At 41.8% G+C, this 19,460-nt stretch overlaps 1 protein-coding gene across 2 annotated transcripts in view; it reads left to right on the plus strand.

Annotated features, from left to right (window-relative positions):
- Positions 1-19,460, plus strand: part of AKAP6 (A-kinase anchoring protein 6) — a 501,487-nt gene that overhangs the window by 37,363 nt on the left and 444,664 nt on the right. The window contains exon 1 of one of the 2 annotated variants that reach the window (XM_027521920.1): positions 8,174-8,506. The exons of the other annotated variant lie outside the window; for it this stretch is intronic. The gene's annotated coding sequence lies outside the window, so the exon portion shown is untranslated. Of the gene's footprint in view, positions 1-8,173; positions 8,507-19,460 lie in introns of those variants that run through there. 2 annotated transcript variants of the gene reach the window in all.

Genomic DNA, 19,460 nt, shown 5'->3' on the forward strand with positions numbered 1-19,460 from the left:
CAAACACTTATTTCCCCTCCAGATTTTCCTTTTGTTTTTTTTTTTTTTTTTCCATCAAAGCCCCTTTTCTATTCTAGGATCCCATCCAGGATATCCCACAGTGCACTTAGTCATCACATCTCTTTAGTCTCCTCCAGTCTGTGACAGTCCCTCTGTCTTTGCTTGTCTTTTGTGATCTTGATACTTTTGAATACTGGTCATCAGGTATTTTCTAAAATGGCCCTCAATTTTAGTCTGGCTGGTGTTTTCACCTGAATCAACTAAGATTATGGATTTTGGGGAGAACACCACAGACGTGATATGCCTTTCTCTTCATGTAAATCAGAGGGCTCGTGCTGATTGCTGGTGATTTAACCTTGATCATGTGGTTAGTAACAGTAAAGTTACTGTTTTTCCCTTTCCATGCTCTATTCCTCAGAAGCAGATCTCTAAGTTCAGTGTCACTTAAGGTGAGGGGGCTTGAGCTTCATCTCCTGGAGGGAGGTCTGTCAAAGGATCTGTGTGCATATGTTAAAAGCAACGCAGTCCTTAGTAAATTTGGGAGGTAGTACTTTGAGGCAGTGCTAATACCATCTTTCTCCTGAACATTTTCTCCACTGATTTTAGCATTCATCAATGAATCCTGCCTGTAGCAGTTATTACTGTAGTGTTATAGTGGTGGTTTTCTATTTCCCTCATTTCCCTACATTTATTAATTCAAATTTTTGGTAAGGAATGTCACTCCCTTATTTCTTTATTCAGTCATTTATTGATATAAGTATACACTAATGGATATTTATTTTATACTTTAGGTTATAATTCAGTACTGTGGTTATTTGTTACATTGCTCAAATTGTGTCACCTTTGGCCATTGATGTATTTTAGAGAGGCTGAGGAAGGTCATCGCAGGCTGAGAACAGTGTGAGCAATGATCTGGTAGGAAGAACGCTGGTGGGATCAGGGAATTGGCGAGGTTGGGCTCTGCTATAAATGGCAGAGGATGAAGGGAATAGGGGTGAGAAGCACCAGCCAGGAGGCCAGTGAGGCCAGCGCTGGAAAGAAGGCAGGAAACAGCCTAATTGGCAGCTGTTTCAAAGTCCAGTAACTAATGAACCGCTGGACCTTTTAAAGGGACGCCATCTAGAGTTTTGTTTTGGATTCTGCTGGGTAAAGTGTGATGTGAGGGACTAGTCAGTTTTCTTCATTGCTTCTGAAATCTTTCTCTTTCCCATAGGGGATATTTCCAGCTGCACTTGTAATATGGATTGGCTCCTCATTGATTTTTATTAAGCTTTACTATCAGGAGCTTCCCTGATAGCTCAGTTGGTAAAGAATCCACCTGCAATTCAGGAGACCCTGGTTTTATTCCTGGGTTGGGAAGATCCACTGGAGAAGGGATAGGCTACCCATTTGAATATTCTGGGCTTTCCTTGTGTCTCAGCTGGTAGAGAATCTACCCACAAGGTGGGAGACCTGGGTTCAAACCCTGAGTTGGGAAGATCCCCTGGAGAAGGGAAAGGCTACCCACTCCGGTATTCTGGCCTGGAGAAATCCATGGACTCTATATTCCATGGGGTTGCAAAGAGTCAGACATGACTGAGCAACTTTCACTTTCACTGTTTATATGGCTCAGAATCAACAGAGACCAGGACTCAAGCTACAGGGAAGATCATTTGATTTCTGCTTGTTCATGTATTATTCTTTAAGTTCTCTTTCCCACTTATTAGGCCCAGTGGGTTCTGCTGTGCCTCAGGGCTTAAAAAGTCCTGCTCTTCAGGCTTATCTTCAAATTTCAGGTTAGTAGTAGGCTTTGTTGCTGGCCAGCTGCAGGAACTTGGCCAAGTCTTTTCTCTCTGAGTTTACTTTTTTCCAGCATTGAAAAGGAAATAATTTGCTTATCTCACAGGTTTGTTGTGAGAGATAGGTAAGATACTTGATTAAAAAAACTCACCTAGCATCGTGCTTGCCCTGTTGTACTCAATTCATGCTAAGAGATCAGACTAGAACTAAGGGTGCTTGAGGGATTAACTAGTCCATCCTCGGCCTGGAGGCCAATGAGTGCCCCTAGAGTTCTGGTTAAAGTTTCTTATTTTCTTTTCTAATATTTCTAAACATGTCGACTACACAGGCACCTTTAACAGTGGTGACAACATTTATTGAGACCCTCCTGTATGTTGTGCAATATGGCTTGTGTACATTACAAAGATGAATTAGGTGTATTATAGTATTGTAGTGTACACAGCTGTGTAGACAGTATTAAAATTCAGTACATTAAGTGCTATACTCCAGGTATGAGCCAAATAATATGTGGATGCACCGTGAGAGAAAAAAATGGGTTCTGCCAGACTTGAGAAAATATTCAGAGCAAAGTTGATATTTGAGCTGGGCTTCTGTCCCAAACAGGAACTTGCCAGGGAAAGGTATGTGTGTGTATGTTTGTGTGTGTTGTGTGTGTATTTGGGGAAAGACAGGCGGGGGTGGCGTTCCGGGTAGGGTGAAGAGCACATGCAGCGGCTGGGAGCAGGAACAAACATGGCGTGCACCAGCTTAATGTGACCTGAGCGTAAGTCAGATGGCTTACGCTCTGGCTGGTTGGGGCAGGAAAGCACAGAGAGGTAAGAGAGAGGACTGGAGAGGTGAGTTGGAACCGAGCTAAGGAGTTAATAAGACTTTATCCTATTGAATAGAGAAGTTGCACAATTAGACCCGTGCTTTAGAAAATTTGCAACAACTTGAAGTGTCATTCAGTGGTGGGAGGACTAAAAGTGGTGAGCAGATTATTGTCATAGGTCAGGTAAGAAAAGACCAGGGCTGGCATGAGGCGGGCACTCAGGGATTGCAGAGCATTAAAGGGACAGTCACTAACTGAGACGTATACACCTGGATTTCAATGGAGTAGGGAAAGAAAGAAAAGGATGAACCAAAGATGGTCCTATGGCTTGTAGAATGGCTGAATGGATGGAATATTATCTGAAGTATGGACTAGATAACACAGTTTTAATTTTTAACTGATAGATGCCATGCTTTTCTGGGCAGTGGTGCTACTGAGAGAAAACATCCCTAGTCTCGAGTAATTTACTGTCTTAGTGAGTAGACAGAAGCACAAAAAATCACCAGCCAATCAGCCCCTACCAGAAACAGGTTGATTATGTACTGTGTGATGTGGGAACACAGGAAAACAAATATTTAAGTCTACCAAGGGGAACAGAGAAAGGTTTCACTGGGGAGGTGCCGATTCAGCTTCTACTAAAAAGGTGATTAGTTGGTTGTTAGGATAATAAGAGGACAGTGGCTAGTTCATGCGAGAACATTTGATAAGTCAAAAATAGAGAGGATTGTGGAGGCAACAGCTGGCTTGCCCATTAGATTGTAAGTGGGGTGAGGGCAAGAGTCTTTTTTGCTCAGCATCATGTCTCAAATCTGAATGGTAGGAGAAAGAATTAGGAACTGGAGTAAGGGTAGTAGCAGGAAGTCTCTTCACACTGGGGTGAGGTTGTAGAGATAATGAATCTGGATTGATTTTTGTGAAAAAAGCTGAAGAGGAAAAGGAAGGTGTGAGAAAGAAGGTGGCAAGTTTTGAGAGAAATAAACTGATGCAGAGAAATGAAATAGATTTAGACCAGTTCAGTCCTCTCTAGGACTCTTCTTGATATTGATAGAGAGAGGCATTCCTTGTAAGCTCCTCTTTCCCTCCTTTCCTCTTAGCACAACCAGAGCCCTTGGAAAATCTGTTTGGATTGTAGACAGTGGATGCTGCGTGGTGGGCATGGCAGAGTGGTGTACCCCATCTGTTGAAGGGCAGATGGTGGTGGGGAGTGGGATTATCTGAGTAAGTATCTAACTACTTATCTCTTTAGCTAGGGTGAATGGCCCTGATTTCTTTTGATCTTTCACACTAGTGCTGTTTTCAACCTTTTAGTCATTTGGACTATGACCCCTCCCCCCATTCCAATAGTTCCCCTTTCCTGTTTCACTCTCACCTCTCAGTGAAGTGTAGAAATTTCAAGGAAAAATAAAGAAGATTTTTACTTCAAATAATAAGTGAAAAGGGGGCTTTTTGAATCATTTCCTTCAATTTATATTTCAGAGGTCCCAGTTGAGAAAACTACTTTTCTAGATGATAATCAGTGACACAAATAACAAATTATGACAGCCACATTGGTCTCCCAGATTGTTTCCCTTTTATTTGTTGCTAGGTGGTAGATTTAGGTTGCCAGAGATGCTCGGACTCTGGAATAAATAGAATTGATGATAGAGTTATAAAGAATAATAGAACCAGGAAATGGCTTAGAAATCCTCTAGATTCTAGGACAAACTCCATACTTCACAGATGTAGACACAGAGTCCAAGCCTTGCACTCATGTTATCACAGGAGCCAAGCTAGGCTTTCCCTGAGTCAACAGGCCTGACCACTGCCCATCTGGCACACAGCTGTACTGTAGACCACAGACGCAATACTACATTTCCATTCCCTGACCGTTGTCAGCTGCTCTGATTTCCGCCTTTATTGCAGAAGCTGCAGGGTGGTAGTACCTGTGCAAATGAGTCATCTCAGCACAGGACAGCTGCTTCTCTAATGATGGGGTCACAGAACAGTAGGGAGAGAGATTCTCTTGGTGGGAGTCTTCTGCAGCTCATTTCCACACTGCTCTTTGGTCCTGGGACCTAGTCTGTCCCTTTTGTGAAGCTCTCACACAGACATTGCCATCAAGAGGGTCTCTTGTCTCACTAGGACTTACTGATGACCCCAGGACCCATTAAGCCTTCTTTTGAAACACACTAGATAATGTGTACCTTGTGTGGTCAGTTAACCCTCATGACTACTGATTCCAGACCTTTCCCTCCTCCTCTGAATAGCTTCCTTCAGCTGCCCTGGCCCTCTGGGACTCCACTCTCCTCTGTGATCTCCCATGGGAGCTATTCTTGGGACAGGCTGGTGGTCAGAAGGGCCTCTGGACCATCTGGTAATCCTCCCGGTCAGCCTTTCCTCTGTCTTCTCAGAATCACTACAGACTTTCGTCTCCTGCCCCCAACTTCACCAAGAAATGGTTGATCATAGGATGAGAACTTCTCAGTTCCCACACCCAGCCTTGCTGACCATCATTTGCACTCACTGCTTTCCCTTTCCTCGGGGGAGATGTGTCCCTGCCCTGTCTGCAGTTATTCTCCCCCTCCCCCTCCCTAGGGCACTTGCTCACAAATCCTCCCCAGTCTATCTCCTGTATCTTCAAACTTTTCTCTTTGTTGACTCTTTCCCTTAGGCTATAAGTACCCTCCAAGGTCTCTCCCATTAAAATAGACAGACATGAGCAAAACCACACTCATCAAACAACAGTCCATTGGTCCTTGCCTCCCCCTGGCATCCTACCCTTCCTTGGTTGCCCCCACCTCTGCTCAGCCTTTATACCATCGCTCCCATCCTGCTCCTGCCCATTTGCAGTGGCCTGATGCTTGATTGCCAGACTTCATTATTTTATTTGCTAACCAATCTTTCTCCAGATGCCAGGGATCCTCAGGAGTTAATTCTTTGTGGGGCAGCCCCTTCTGGGGTCAGAGTCCTCTCTGGATGAGTTGTCAGACTATGGGTTGATAGTCTGTCTCTGACACCACCCAGTGGCCTGTTGTGACTATGGGTGGAGTAGGGGGGTGGCTGTGATCTTTGGCAGATACTCTCTGACTTTGGTCCAAGGTCTTTAGAAAACCATTGTGAGAGCAAGACAATCTGTCCTGAGAACTAGGCCCTTTAATTTTTAGAATGTTGACTTTAACTGGCATTGCATGTTTTCTCTCTTGCTGTGTTTCTTTTCTAACTAGAGAGCGAGCTCTTGCTCCCTTTACATTTGGATTAGAAAACGCTGTGTGTGTGGGAAGGGATGGGTGGGGAGCAGTGGTGACAAAACTGCAGCAAGCGTTTCTGTTTCTGTTAGTCAAAATGTGAAATGTGAAAACCCAGGTGTTTAAGTCTCTAATTTGTGCCCTAGGAGAAAGAAAGGCTTTTGCAAGATCATAGCACAGCTCGGAGGAGGCTAGGGGAAAGAATTTGGATACACACCAGAGTGCTTTACAAACCACCCTGACCCCCCTGAGCTCTGGAATAGATCCTTGAAATGGGCCTGCGTGGTAGCTAAACATAGGGGTATTTGAAAATCCCCTGCAGTGGACTGCTGCAACCACACCATGAATAATTCAGTAGATCTTTTGGAAGTCCTCCTGGGAGCAGCGATCCCACTCCCCTGGGATAGGCTCTTTTGAATGAGAGAGGCTTAGCCACTTCAGATTTGCTGTTGGGAGTTTATTTCCTGTCCCACCAAGTCCAGTCATCCTAAGATCGGAGATCCAGAAATAAGTCCTTCAAAACAGAGATCAGTGTCATTAGTTTGTCACCTGGAGTCTTACCGCAGAGCCCGATAAGACATGGATGTTTGCACTAGTAACTTGAAGGATGGGTTAAGGCTATGAAGTGGTCGAAAGTATTGTGGTCATGGAATTAAGTGGTCTGAAACTCCATCTCTTTGCTTGTTTGTTTTTTAAATTATTAATTGCTCAGGAGCTAAGATTATGAACACAAGTGTTATTAGATATTATTAATTATGAAAAAAAGATCAGACCTTTTTTCTCTTTATCTTGAACTAAAGTGAACAGATTTTTCTTTTTCTTTGGATTTATTAAAAGTTGACTACTGAATCCATTATCTTCTTGTATATTTTTATTGTATTTTAAACAGGGATGGATTACCATCAGTAATTTAATTTTCTCCTCAATGACTGCTCACCTTTAGTATCCTACTCCTTAAACTTTGCTTCTTATCCTGCTTGACCAAGCCTATTTTTCTTCACAGGTGTGTAGAGTGGAGACAGGGATGAATTCCCAGCCAGCTCAGTGAGGTATGCATGAGAGTCTTGGGAACTTCCCTTCTCATCTGACCAACCTGCTTTAACCACCTTAATCTCTACTCTAGTCCAGCCTCACTCCCACACCAAGTCACCATTTGCCTTTAAGGAATGCCTCACAGACAACACATTTATATTTTGGTAGCTTTGACTAGTAAAAAAGCCCAAACATGTTGTCCTCTAATTCCTTCCATTGACTCTAGAAGGGAAACATAGACTTTTCCTTTCTTCTAGAAATATGAAGGCAGTTCTCTTTTCTTTGTTTCCTCCTTCCCCTTCTTTTCTAGGCTGAACTGTCTCAGTTTCTGTGTTGTAGTCTGTTAACCTCCCTGACTGCTCTCCTCTGAGCAGGCAGGGCTATGTTTTTATTAACAAATGGTACACAGGACTGAACATCATCCACCGAAGAGTGAGGCAGGACTGTCATCCCATTTTATCTTTATACTGTACCTTTAAGATCGCATTGGCTTATTTTCACTAATTGAACAGTAATGTGTTAGTTTCCTCCCATGTGGTAGACATTGTAGTAGATGCCTGGGTGCTGGGAATGTGTATAAGTGCTATCAGGGACCAAACATACTAGAAAAGGAGGAGAGAGGGAGAGAGTAAGCAAAAATAGGTAACTAGAAAGCAAGTATGATGAGTACTAGCCTAGGAGTACAGGGTGGTGTGTGCATAAGTAGTTGGGGGACATTTCCTAACTGGAAGGCTAGGAAAGGCCTCTGAAAGGAAGGACTTTAAAGCAGGACCATAAAGCAATTGGACAGGAGATTAGGTGCAAGAGAGGGAAGGAACGGAATGTACCAGGCAGAACAAAGAACATATGCAAAGGCCTAGAGGTGAGAAGCAACTGAATGTAGCACAATCTGTCTGAAGATTAGACTATAAAGAAGAGAAGGCAGAGATGAAGTAGGAGATACAGGAAGTGTCCACATTGTGGGTTCCTTAAAAGCTAATTATTCAACACATGTTTGAGCACTCTTCTGGGCTCTAGAGTCATGCAAACAGACCAAGAGAAAAATCCCTTCCCTCGTAATACATAGAGTTTAGTGGAATTAAGTTAAAAAAAACCTTATCAAAGAACTTGGATTTTACTCTAAGAGCAGGTGGAACCCGCTGAAAGGGTTAAATGGAAGAGTAATGTGGTTAGAATTGTGCTGTTTTAAAGTTAGGCATATGATTTCACCCACTGGGAGTACTTTTGACAATGAAAGTAATTATGCACAATTGTGATAGAACAATAGAACTTTGGCTGGTTCTAAAGATAGGCAAAAGTAAAAAAGATAGGCACCCTTTTAAAATATGGGCAAAAGACTGGAAAGAAGCAAGACTGAAGGCAGAGATTGGCCACTGCAGGGCCCAGGGGAAAGATAGCGAGGCCTGGTACCGAGACGTTCAGTGAGGTGGAAGGAAGTGGATGGATTTGAGAAGCACTTAGAGAGAGAGACCTGTTGTCCAGGCAGGCAAAGGACAAGAAATGCAGAGTGGCACCAAAAGCCTTCTTCTGGACTGATTAGGACTCAGAAACCAGTAACCATTCGCCAAGTTCATTGGATTTGTTACTGGTTTCCTGCTTTCCTATTACCTTCTCTACATCTTGACCGACTAAGTCAGAGTTCTTGATGGAACCTATACAGGTATGTATACCCATCTATTATGTTTTTCTGAATTGTTTATCCAGTGAAACAAATGTTTAAAAACAAATAATTAAGGGATGATTAGCCTCATAAGTGGAGAAGGAAATGGCAACCCATTCCAGAATTCTTGCCTGGAAAATTCCATGGACGGAGGAGTCTGGTGGGCGGCTACAGTCAATGTGGTCGTAAAGAGTCGGACATGACTGAGCTACTTTGCTTTCACTAGCCTCATAAGACTTGTTCATAATGGCCTCTTGATCGCGAGATTGCTGCTTCCTTTCAAGTGTTGGCTTACAGTGTACCAAGTTAATCGGGGTTCTCCAAAGAAGTGCATGCACGCGCACGCGCACACACACACGCACACACACACACACATGTGTATATATATATATGTGTGTGTGTGTGTGTGTCCATATATATGTGGATATTTCTTATAGGAATTGGCTCACACAGTTACAGAAACTGACAAGTCCCATGATCTGGTATGTCTACAAGCAAGAGAATTAGCAAAGCTGGTGGTGTGACTCAGTCCAGATCCCATGGCTTGAGAATTGGGGAGTCAGTGGTGTAAGTGGCAGTTTCTGTCCCAGTGTCCTAGAAACAGGAATGCTGATGTCCGAGAGCGGGAAAAGATGAATGTCCCAGCTCAAGCAGAAAGAGCAAATTCGTCTTCCCTCTACCTTTCTGTTCTATTCAGTCCCTCAACAGACTGCATGGTGCCACCGATACTAGTAAGGACAATCTTTTTTACTCGGTCTACTGATTCAAATGCTAATATCTGCCAGACACACTCTTACAGATATACCTGGCAAGAATGTTTTACTAGTTATCTGAGCATTTCTTAGCCAGTCAACTTGACACATAAAATTAACCACCACATGTACGATACACGTATAAGGTTAAATTCTTTCCCAGGAGAACAATCCATTTTAAGTGCTGAGTTTATCCTTTGAGTGGTTGACTTGTTCCAAATAGAAACAGCAGTTCTCTTAGTTGTTTTCAGTCTTTTTCTTTAACTGTGTAAGTTCCCTTTAAATCATAACTCCCTAGAGCAGCGTAACATCAGGCCATTATATGACCATTATTTCTGAGCCAGACTGTTTTGTTCCACTTTGGCCACAGAGTATGTGATGTATGGCATTTTCAGGACAGGGTCAGAAGTTCTGAAATACCGTTAACCATCAGGAGAGGACCTAGTAAAAGACTGAAGAACTGTGGACAAATCAGCACAAACCAGAAACTGCTGTTAGAGAAGCAGCTTGGTTCTTACCCTCAGAGGAGAAGCATCTCTTTCATGCAGAATGAGGGGACTTTCTTGGTCCCTGACCACCCTAACTTTGTGACTTATAAAGACAATACTATTGATCTGGGGGTGATGTTCTAGGTTCTTAGGAAGAATATTTATCAACATTGTTGCTGAACATGCTAGATGTGCAGAATGCTATTTAAATGCTTAATTATCAGAAGTGAACCCAAATAATAACTGAGTTTGATTCCCTATGGACTAGAACTGCTGTTCATGATGAATGACCATTAGTAGACTTTTCCAGTGTCTCTAATTGCACAGTTCTGAGACTTAGCCATAAATAACTTACTGATTGATTGAGGAGGAAACCAGAGGCCCTGTTAGTGCTGATGAAGTGCTAGGTGCCTGAAAAAAATCTTTTACTTTACTATTAAATGATGGGGGGAAAGGAGGATAGTCTCTTAAAGCTAAAAGATATTACTCTTATAAAGGCTCTCAAAATGTAAACAAGCGAGTAAGTGGTTAAAGATCTGTTTGGGATTTGCATTTTCTAGGTTCACTGGCATGCGGAGACTGGGGCAGGTTTTAGTACTGGGGGGACCTGCCTTACTCTTTGTATGTTCCATTCCATGATTGCATCTCCTTTCCTTGTGCAAGAGGAAGAAGGGTGACTCATGATGACTCCTGGTTTTAATTTCAGTGAATTCCTGAAGGTGCAAACTGAGTCAACAAATCATCTCATTTAGCTTCACTCTGGCTTATTTCTTTTGAGGGGAGATATTTGCTAGTTTAGATAGTAATTTGAGAAGTAGATTATATATTAAACTATGGCAAGAGAACTCCAGAAACATGAAAATTAACTAGGGCCTAGAAGTAAATGCTCATCTTGTTTTCTGTGACCTAAAAGATGTTCCTAAGCCAGACCCATGAGCCACAATCACTGCCTCTCCTTCCCTCCTGTCAACACAGAGTTTATGGAGCTCTGACTTTATCCCTGGCACTACCCTATGTCCTGGGGATGTAGAATGCACCCTTCACCCCATGTTGTTGCCTCTCATCAAAGAGGAGACCAACAAACAAATTGCCATACAGGAGGATGCGTGTGGTCCTGAGGAGGCCGGGCTGAGAAAGTGGCTAACAAACAGGCTGGAGGTTGGGAGGCTTGTTATGCAATCAAAACTGTGAGCATTTTGTAAAAGCTGTTTGTTAAGTTAACATTTTTCTTTTGTTTTTGTTGGGTCCTTTGTGGGTTTCTCTTGACTGTAGAGGAGTTATGAGTCACTGTTGAAGATTTTTGTGAAGAAATACATCATTTATTGCTAGGCAGAGGAGGAGGTATTTTAATTCAGTGAACCTTGGAGCAATGCAAATTTAGTGGATCAGAAACAGTGTTTGTAATGGGTACGAAGTACTGCTGCTGCTGCTGCTAAATCGCTTCAGTCGTGTCTGACTCTGTGCGACCCCATAGACGGCAACCCACCAGGCTCCCTCGTCCTTGGGATTCTCCAGTCAAGAACACTGTAGTCGGTTGCCATTTCCTCCTCCAATGCATGAAAGTGAAAAATGAAAGTGAAATCGCTCAGTCGTATCACACTCTTAGCGACCCCATGGATTGCAGCCTACCAGGCTCCTCCATCCATGGGATTTTCCAGGCAAGAGTACTGGAGTGGGGTGCCATTGCCTTCTCCGATAAAGTACTAATCACCCAAATCAAATGCCATCACAATGAACCTGGAAAGAGTCCCTTTTTTTCCAACTGGAGTAAAACTTCTTTATAATAAATGTATTTGTTAAAAATCACATTTTTGGTTTTTGGACACTGGAGACAAAGTATAGGGAATGGCGAGACTCAGCTTTTTGGAATCAAACATTTACTTGTTCAGTTGACAAGAATTCTCCTGAACAAGTGGAAGGAGCAGTTAGAAATGCCCCAAACAAGATTTTGTGTAGTTCACAGGCTGTTTCTTATGAGAATACAGAAAAGTGTTATTGCTGATTGTTGCCTGTTAAGTTTTAGGGGAAGATAAAGAACGTTAGGTGCAAGCTTTGGTAAAAATTCTGAGGGACTTTTCAGTGTTTCAGGGTCTGATGGTTCTATTTCTTTATAATGCAGAATTTCATTTTAAAACTTAAGAGATTTTTGTTGTTAGCACTTTTAGAAACAGACCAAACATCAGCTAGTCATAAGTGACCTTCTCCTCTCTTACATGTTGATGTAAAAGTCTTTATAGGAAGAAAAAACTCTTACTCCTTAATTATAGAAAATACACTTGAAATGTGTGCAACCCATTTGGATTAAGATAGAACAGCTATACAGCCTGGGATCACAATTATCCATGGCTAAAGATGAGGGGTGATGAAAACAACTGTTATATGGAACAGAGGACGTAGAGATTGCTTCTGAATGAGGCAAAAGGCTGAGAGATAGCAACTTACAACTCTGTGTAAGAAATAGCACACTTAATCTGGTGCACAGTTTAACTCAGAGACATGTTTTAATGGCCTAGAATGTGTCCACACTATTCTGAGTATTGTGTATACAAGAATTGAGAGACATAGTTCATCAAGAAACTCCTAGTAAGCGGTTCAATGGTTAAGACTCTTTACTTCCAATGCAGGGAGTATGGGTTTGATCCCTGGCTGGGGAACTAAGATCCCACCTGCCATCTGGTGCAGCCAAAATAATTATTAGAAAAAGTTTTTAGTACAAGCAGGAAAAACTAACAGTAACTTATTGATATAGCAATAGTTAATTTTGTTCAGGAGGTCATCTAAGAGGGTGTGCTGATGCTGAGAACAGTTAGACATTTGCTAGATAGAGAAATAATGGAAGAATCTTCTAGAAAAAGAGGAAAGGCTGGTAAAACCTTGGCCATATGAGTCTACAAGGTATTAAGGCATTTGACTCATTTGGCTAGAGCATAGGGTCTGTACATGAGAGTTGAACTGTAAAGAAGGCAGAGCTCAGAAGAACTGATGCTTTTGAACTGTGGTGCTGGAGAAGACTTTTAAGAGTCTCTTGGACAGCAAGGATTTCAAACCAGTCAGTCTTAAAGGAAAGCAACCCTAAATATTCATTGGAAGGACTGCTGCTGAAACTGAAACTCCAATCCTTTGGTCAGCTGATATGAAGAGCTGACTCACTGGAAAAGACCCTGATGCTGGGAAAGACTGAGGGCAGGAGAAGAAGGGGTGACAGAAGAGGAGATGATTGGATAGTATCACCAACTCAGTGGACATGAGTTTGAGCAAATTCCAGGAGATAGTGAAGAACAGGGAAGCCTGGCATGCTGCAGTCCTTGGGGTTGCAGAGAGTCGGAATTGACTTAGGACTAAACAACAGAACAACAAAATAGGGTGTAAAATCAGGGGGAAGATTGGGAGCCAGACTGTGATGGGCCCACCTAAGATGTTTGGATACATTCCTCTAGATGACAGGGAGCCAGCATGATCCTCCACCCACCAACATTTTATTATGAACAGTTTCAAAACGTATAGCAAAGATGAAAGAATTCTACGTGAACACTTGTACAACTATCATTCAGTTTGTGTTTTACTATAAACATTTTATTGTACTTGTTTAATCACCTGTCTATCCAACCATCCATCCCTTTGTAATCCATCAATCCATTTTATTTTTTTTGCCTTTCAAAACAAATCACAGATCTCAGAACATTACTCTTTAAATATTTCAACATGAGTATCATTAACTGGAATTTATTGTTTAAACCATTTAATATAAAATTATAATCGTCATAGATTTTAAATGAGAATAAGATAATCAATTTTGTATTTATGAAATATAATGTGAAGAACCTATTGAAATAGGGAAACAAATTAGAAACTTGCTTCAAAAATCGAAGTGAGAGATGCTAAGAATGTGATTGAAGCCTGCAGTACTAATGGAGAAGTGAAGTGAAAGTCTCCAGGCCAGAATATTGGAATGAGTTGCCTTTTTCTTCTCCAGAGGATCTTCCCAACCCAGAAATCGAACTGGGGTCTCCTGCATTGCAGGTGGATTCTTTACCAACTGAGCTCTCAGGGAAACCCCAGGAATGAAAAGGTACCAGTTAATTCAAGAACCATCCCAGAAGTGGAGTCAGTGAATCAGTTGACAAGCTGACTGTAGGGAGGGGAGCAGTGGAGGACAAAGGCAGGACGGTGGGAGTATAAAAAGGGAAGGATGGATCCAAGGCTTTCTATTCTGCACAGCTGGATGTTTGATGATGTGATATGCAATAGAGAGGGGGAAAGAAGTTTGGAAGTAGAGCAAAAAATAAGTTGAGGCCATCTCTCAAGGAAAGCATTCAGAGTAAGCAGAGAATAGGGGCTAAGAGGACCACTCTGGGGAAAGCCAGTGTTTAAGGAATAAGAGAGAAATGCTGAACCAACATGGGAGGCAGAGAGGAATAGTCAAAAGGCTAGAAATTTAAAATGCTCAGCTGTTCAATTTGAAATGCTCCATGTCTTCTACACAGGCCCACATTCTTCCAGATCTTCCCTATCAAGCCTTTGATAGACAGACAGACAGACAAAGGTTTATTATGTGTTTACTATGTTCTGGAGTTCATAAGTGGTTTGTAAGTCAGGGACTCTTTGAATCCTTGTAACAACCCTATTTTATAGATGAGGGGAAAAAGGGAACTTAGGGATAGAAATGTCAAGTAATTTACTGAACGTTTTGCAGTTAGTAAGTGTCAGAGCCAGTTCTGAACTAAAGTTATTCAGATTTATCATTGTGACGGCCAAGGAAAGAGGGAGATTGCAGGAGAATGTACTCAGAGTGTCACAGGCCTCCGTGATCTGAACCCTAACCTACATTTCCAACTTTGTCTTCTAATTACTCTTCACTTACTTGAGACTGACTGGTCAATTTGAAATGCTCCATGTCTTCTACACAAGCTCATACTTTCCCAGGGCTTCCTAAAGTGTTTTGTGGGCCACTAGTTCCATGAGATCGGAGAAGGCAATGGCACCCCCCTCCAGTACTCCTGCCTGGAAAATCCCATGGATGGAGGAGCCTGGAAGGCTGCAGTCCATGGGGTCACTGAGGGTTGGACATGACTGAGCGACTTCACTTTCACTTTTCACTTTCATACATTGGAGAAGGAAATGGCAACCCACTCCAGTGTTCTTGCCTGGAGAATCCCAGGGACGGGGGAGCCTGGTGGACTGCCATCTATGGGGTCGCACAGAGTCGGACACGACTGAAGCGACTTAGCAGCAGCAGTTCCATGAGATAGTCTGTGAAAAATAGTATCCTGTGGTTAATGCTGCCAGCTCCATTCTCTTGGAAATTTGTGATGTATGTTAGTCCATCAAAGGGGTACTGGGAAGTGCCACAGTAAAGAACCTACTCAAACTTTGTCTGTCAAATGTCTCCCAGATGTAGTTGAACTTATTTGACCTTGGGACCCATCCCTCTTTTACTTATAGAAAATCTGTAAACTCCCCTCATAACTAGAATTCTGCAACACTCCTAGTGAACCTTGACTTGACTTTTCCTTAGGTGATTTTAAGTGAGATACATGGCATAGCTTTATCTGCCTCTCATTCTTCCTGTCCACGGGACACATTCTCTCCTGGACCATCGTTATTTGTGCCTTGCTTTCCGCCCAGTGCCCAGGGCTTACGTGGGAGCTAGCACAGTCACTGTTTCATCTATTTCTGTGTAAGTAAAATGAATAGAACACAGAGGAAATGCGTGCTTTTTCTTTTGAAATGAAACTTTTCTCTTAAAAGGACTTTTCTGGTTCAGAATGTGGATGTAAATTTAGACTCAAACCAGGCTTTTCTTTGAGAATAAGAAGAGTGTATGTTTCCAGTTTTAATTTTCATTTGAACTGTTTGTTCTTGGGGTCAGTTGAGGAATAAACTTAGAAAAATAACATTTTGGTCACTTCTGTTCTAACTGTTTAACAGGATATACCATGAGGTCTTGGAAACATCACTTTTCTTGAGCAGTATCTGGTCTTGTCATATCATTTAAAGCCAGACTTGGATTTCTTAGCTAAATCAGTGCATACTTATACTTTGAACTTCCTTACCATTTTGTTGTAATTATTTCTCTTGCTTATTCTGACTTACAGTTGGTGGTAGTCCCACTAGTTTCATTATTTCATTTATGAATCCTTATATGGAACTTAATCAAATGTGGGGTTGTCTGATCTTCCTCTCCTTTGAACTGTGTAACACATTCAGCTATGCCCTTCTCTCTTTTCCCCATGGAGAGAGAGGAGAGCCTTCTCTGATTCCCTCCCACTCTCTTTCCTGCATCATACAGCTCATGACTCCCACGTGTGGTTGTCCTATAGAAGTGTGTGTGTCTATGAGAGAGAGAGAGAATGTGTGTATGTACAGGGCAGGGGAGTCATGTGGAGGGAGACAGGGCAGTCATGAACACAGGCAGTCTCGGGAGCATGGAGATCCCTAGGAAAGGCCTGAGCATTAGGGTAAAAATGACTGCTTTCCTCCTCCACATTAACCACATCTGCATGCAGGTTTTGTTTATTCCTTAGCTGGATGTCCTGCCGCTGGATCAGGACACCAGTGAGTTTAGTGGGCTCTGTAGGAGTTTTATTAGCTCACATGCTTGTTTACAAGCTCCTGATTAATCATGATTATTGTTTTAGAATGAGTCGGAGGTTTTTTATGGAGAAGACAAGCCCTCCTTGAAATATATTTTTATTTTCAGAGTCTCTTTAATGCCACAAAGAGTTAAGTGTTTTGAATTTTTCTTATGTGAATGTGGTGATGGTACATTAATAATCGTCCTTCAGAGAAACAATAGGTCTGGTGGTCACTTACACAAAAGTTCAAAGTTTATTATAGTAAATGATTTGAAATTTAAGAGGAAGAGAGACCTGAGAATCAGATCTGGCTATGTATAATAGAAGAACATTGTGCTATCAAGAATAAGTTCTCATCATTTTCCATAGTGACATTATGGTATGCAGTTAAAATGGCAATATTTTACATGGTGTGACAAAATTGTATTGTCATGGCCACCATATCATCAAGAGAGAAAATTAACATTTAGCTTCACTGTTAATAAATAATACTGAAATGTTTAGAGCAAGCATTAGAATTTTTTTAAGAATGAACAACTAGTATGATGTCATCAAAATGGAAAATGTTGCAAAGGGAAGAAAACCCTTTTGGCTGAATGCACAGCAGATACTGATGGTATTCATTAAGCATGAAACAATAAGAGGAACAAAATTTTCATCTCTGTGCCTTCCCCTATGAAATATCTTCTGTGTTTTCAGTGCTCCCTTTGAAGTCAGTATATGATCTTTGCTTTAATCCATTTTTAAAGCTTCCTTTGAAGTCAGTGGGAGCTCATGCCTGAAAGAGAGGAAAGTGTCTGAGGATTGGATGCCTGCTGGGGAAGAGGGACCAGCCTAATCATCACTGGAAAATAACATTTATTGATTGTCTTCATGTGCATGGTCCATTAGACTCCACACTAAAGTGACTTTTTTATACTGGTTTGATTCATTTCTAGTATTACATAGAAGATGACCCAAACCAGTTACTTCTTTTTAGGGTAGGGGTTTTTATTTCAAATGATTGGGGAAAAATGAGTATTTTAAATTGAAATAATTATTTTGTCTTGACACTCTGACAAAACCCTGTTTCACCTAAGTGAATTTTCCAAATAGCTGAAACTAGTACTTGTCTAATAGAGTAAGTCTTTCAAGGACAAGGGAAGAATGTAGGATTTTTTTCTCCTGTATGAAATTACTTCAGACTGCTTGGCTTTAAAAAAATTCTCATTAAACACTTTGGAGCAAAGTACAGGTAATTTATTTCTCATTCTTCCTGCCTCGTCCTTTACTGCTGCCGCTTGTCCTCTGTAGCACAGGTTGTGTGTTATCTGTTTCTATTCTGCCTTCTTACTTTATACAGAGTTGCCCGAAGAAGGGGCCAGGGGTCTGAGGCATCTCTATACCTTTCCTACAGGGTGAAATATAAAGACGTTCTCTTATTTCATTTCCTTTTTCTCTCCCCTTGTCTTGTCCTGTTCTTCATTTTCTATCTCTGCTCTCCTTGGACCACCTACTTCTTTTCCTTTTCGTTGTGGCCCACCCTCATGATGTCAGCCCCACCTGTGAACAGAGAGGACCTCCATCGATATCTGCCCCCGTACTTTGCTTGCAGGCTCGAGCTCTGCATCTCTGGTTGGATCCTAACTTGGATTCCTCTTGGGGTCTCAAACTCTACTTCAAAGCTGAGCTCAGCAACTCTTGTCAAGATCTTCATTTTTAAGTACTGTGAATAGTATCACCTTCCAGCCAGCGTCTGCCTAGCCTGAAAATCTGTGAACTGCCCTTGACAGTGATGTCTCCTCCCTGTCACACCACCTCTAGTCATTTAGCAAATCCTGTCATGTCTATCTCGGAAACTCAGGATCTGCTCCTTCTTCCCTCCTCTCGGCCACTATCTCATCTAGTCCCTCATCCCACCTTGCCAGTGGCCACAAGTGCCTTCTCTCTGGTCACTTTCTCACACAAACTTGTCTTCACAAGGTTGCAACTTTCCTTCCTAAAATTTGATGCTGGCCATGTCATTCTCAAACTTAAGAGCACTCCCCACCCCTTTGCCTCAACTGAGCATGTAAAGTCTTTTGTAATCTGACCTGACTCTCCAGCTTCTTTTCTATGTAGTAAGCCCATGGCTCCTGCCACTGAAAATGTTCCCTGATTCATTTGGCAAATGTCTGCATATCCTTCAAGACCAGTTGGAGTGTCTTTTCTCCGAAGCCTTCTCCAGTGTCTTCAGGCAGTCCTCTGCCCCCTTTTTGGGTTCCCACTCTCTTCTTTCAAGGAGACATTTTTGATGGTCTGTTTTTATGTGTCACCTATACCAGAATGAAAGCTCCTGGAGATTGCAGTTTATAATTTGTTTCTCTCTCAATCCTCATCCCAGGGCCTACCTCAAATAAGATACAAACTAACAAATGTTTGTTGAGTGAAGATTTTGAGAAGTCTTTTTCACTTACATTTAGGCTTGAAGTTGTATTCTGTTATTGAGGATGCTGGTTCAGACATTAAAATAATAAAACATTTTAATGGATTCTCCCTTCAAGAGGCATATGTTAGAAAATATTTAAGATTTTTGTTTCTTTGAAGAGAATACAATCCCTATACACTGAGGCTAGTCTAGCAGAAGGACAGAAAGTTCCATCCATAGGGATGTCCTTAAACCCTTGCATCATCTCCAGAATCATCTGCTGCTAGAGTCCTTGTCACATGAGGAAAGTAAGCCCCTGTCATTAAAACCACATTAATCAGGTACAGGGAACAGCTGCCTGCTTCAGAGCTTTTACTCTCAAGATTTCTGAGATTTCGGCTGAAAGCCTCTAATTAAAATTTTTTTCCCGGTGTTTTCAGCAAAACCTATAGATCAAACATACAAATCCTCAAAGTCTTATTTTATTTTTTAAATCTTTATTGAATTTATTACAATATCACTTCTATTTTATGTTTTGGTTTTTTGGTAGTATGGCTTGTAGGATCTTAGCTCCCCAACCAGGAATAGAACCCATAGCCCCCTGCGTTGGAAGGCAAAGTCTTAACCACTAGACCACCATGGAAGTCCTAAAGTCTTATTTTAAAAAATGATGACACAGTAGGAGAAACATCCAGCCAAAGGACATAATTTATGGTAAAAATGGGAAACCTTTTTCTTTCTTTTAAAGAAATG

Source organism: Bos indicus x Bos taurus, chromosome 21 (assembly GCF_003369695.1).
Source record: "Bos indicus x Bos taurus breed Angus x Brahman F1 hybrid chromosome 21, Bos_hybrid_MaternalHap_v2.0, whole genome shotgun sequence".
In the NCBI taxonomy this organism is placed as follows: domain Eukaryota; kingdom Metazoa; phylum Chordata; class Mammalia; order Artiodactyla; family Bovidae; genus Bos; species Bos indicus x Bos taurus.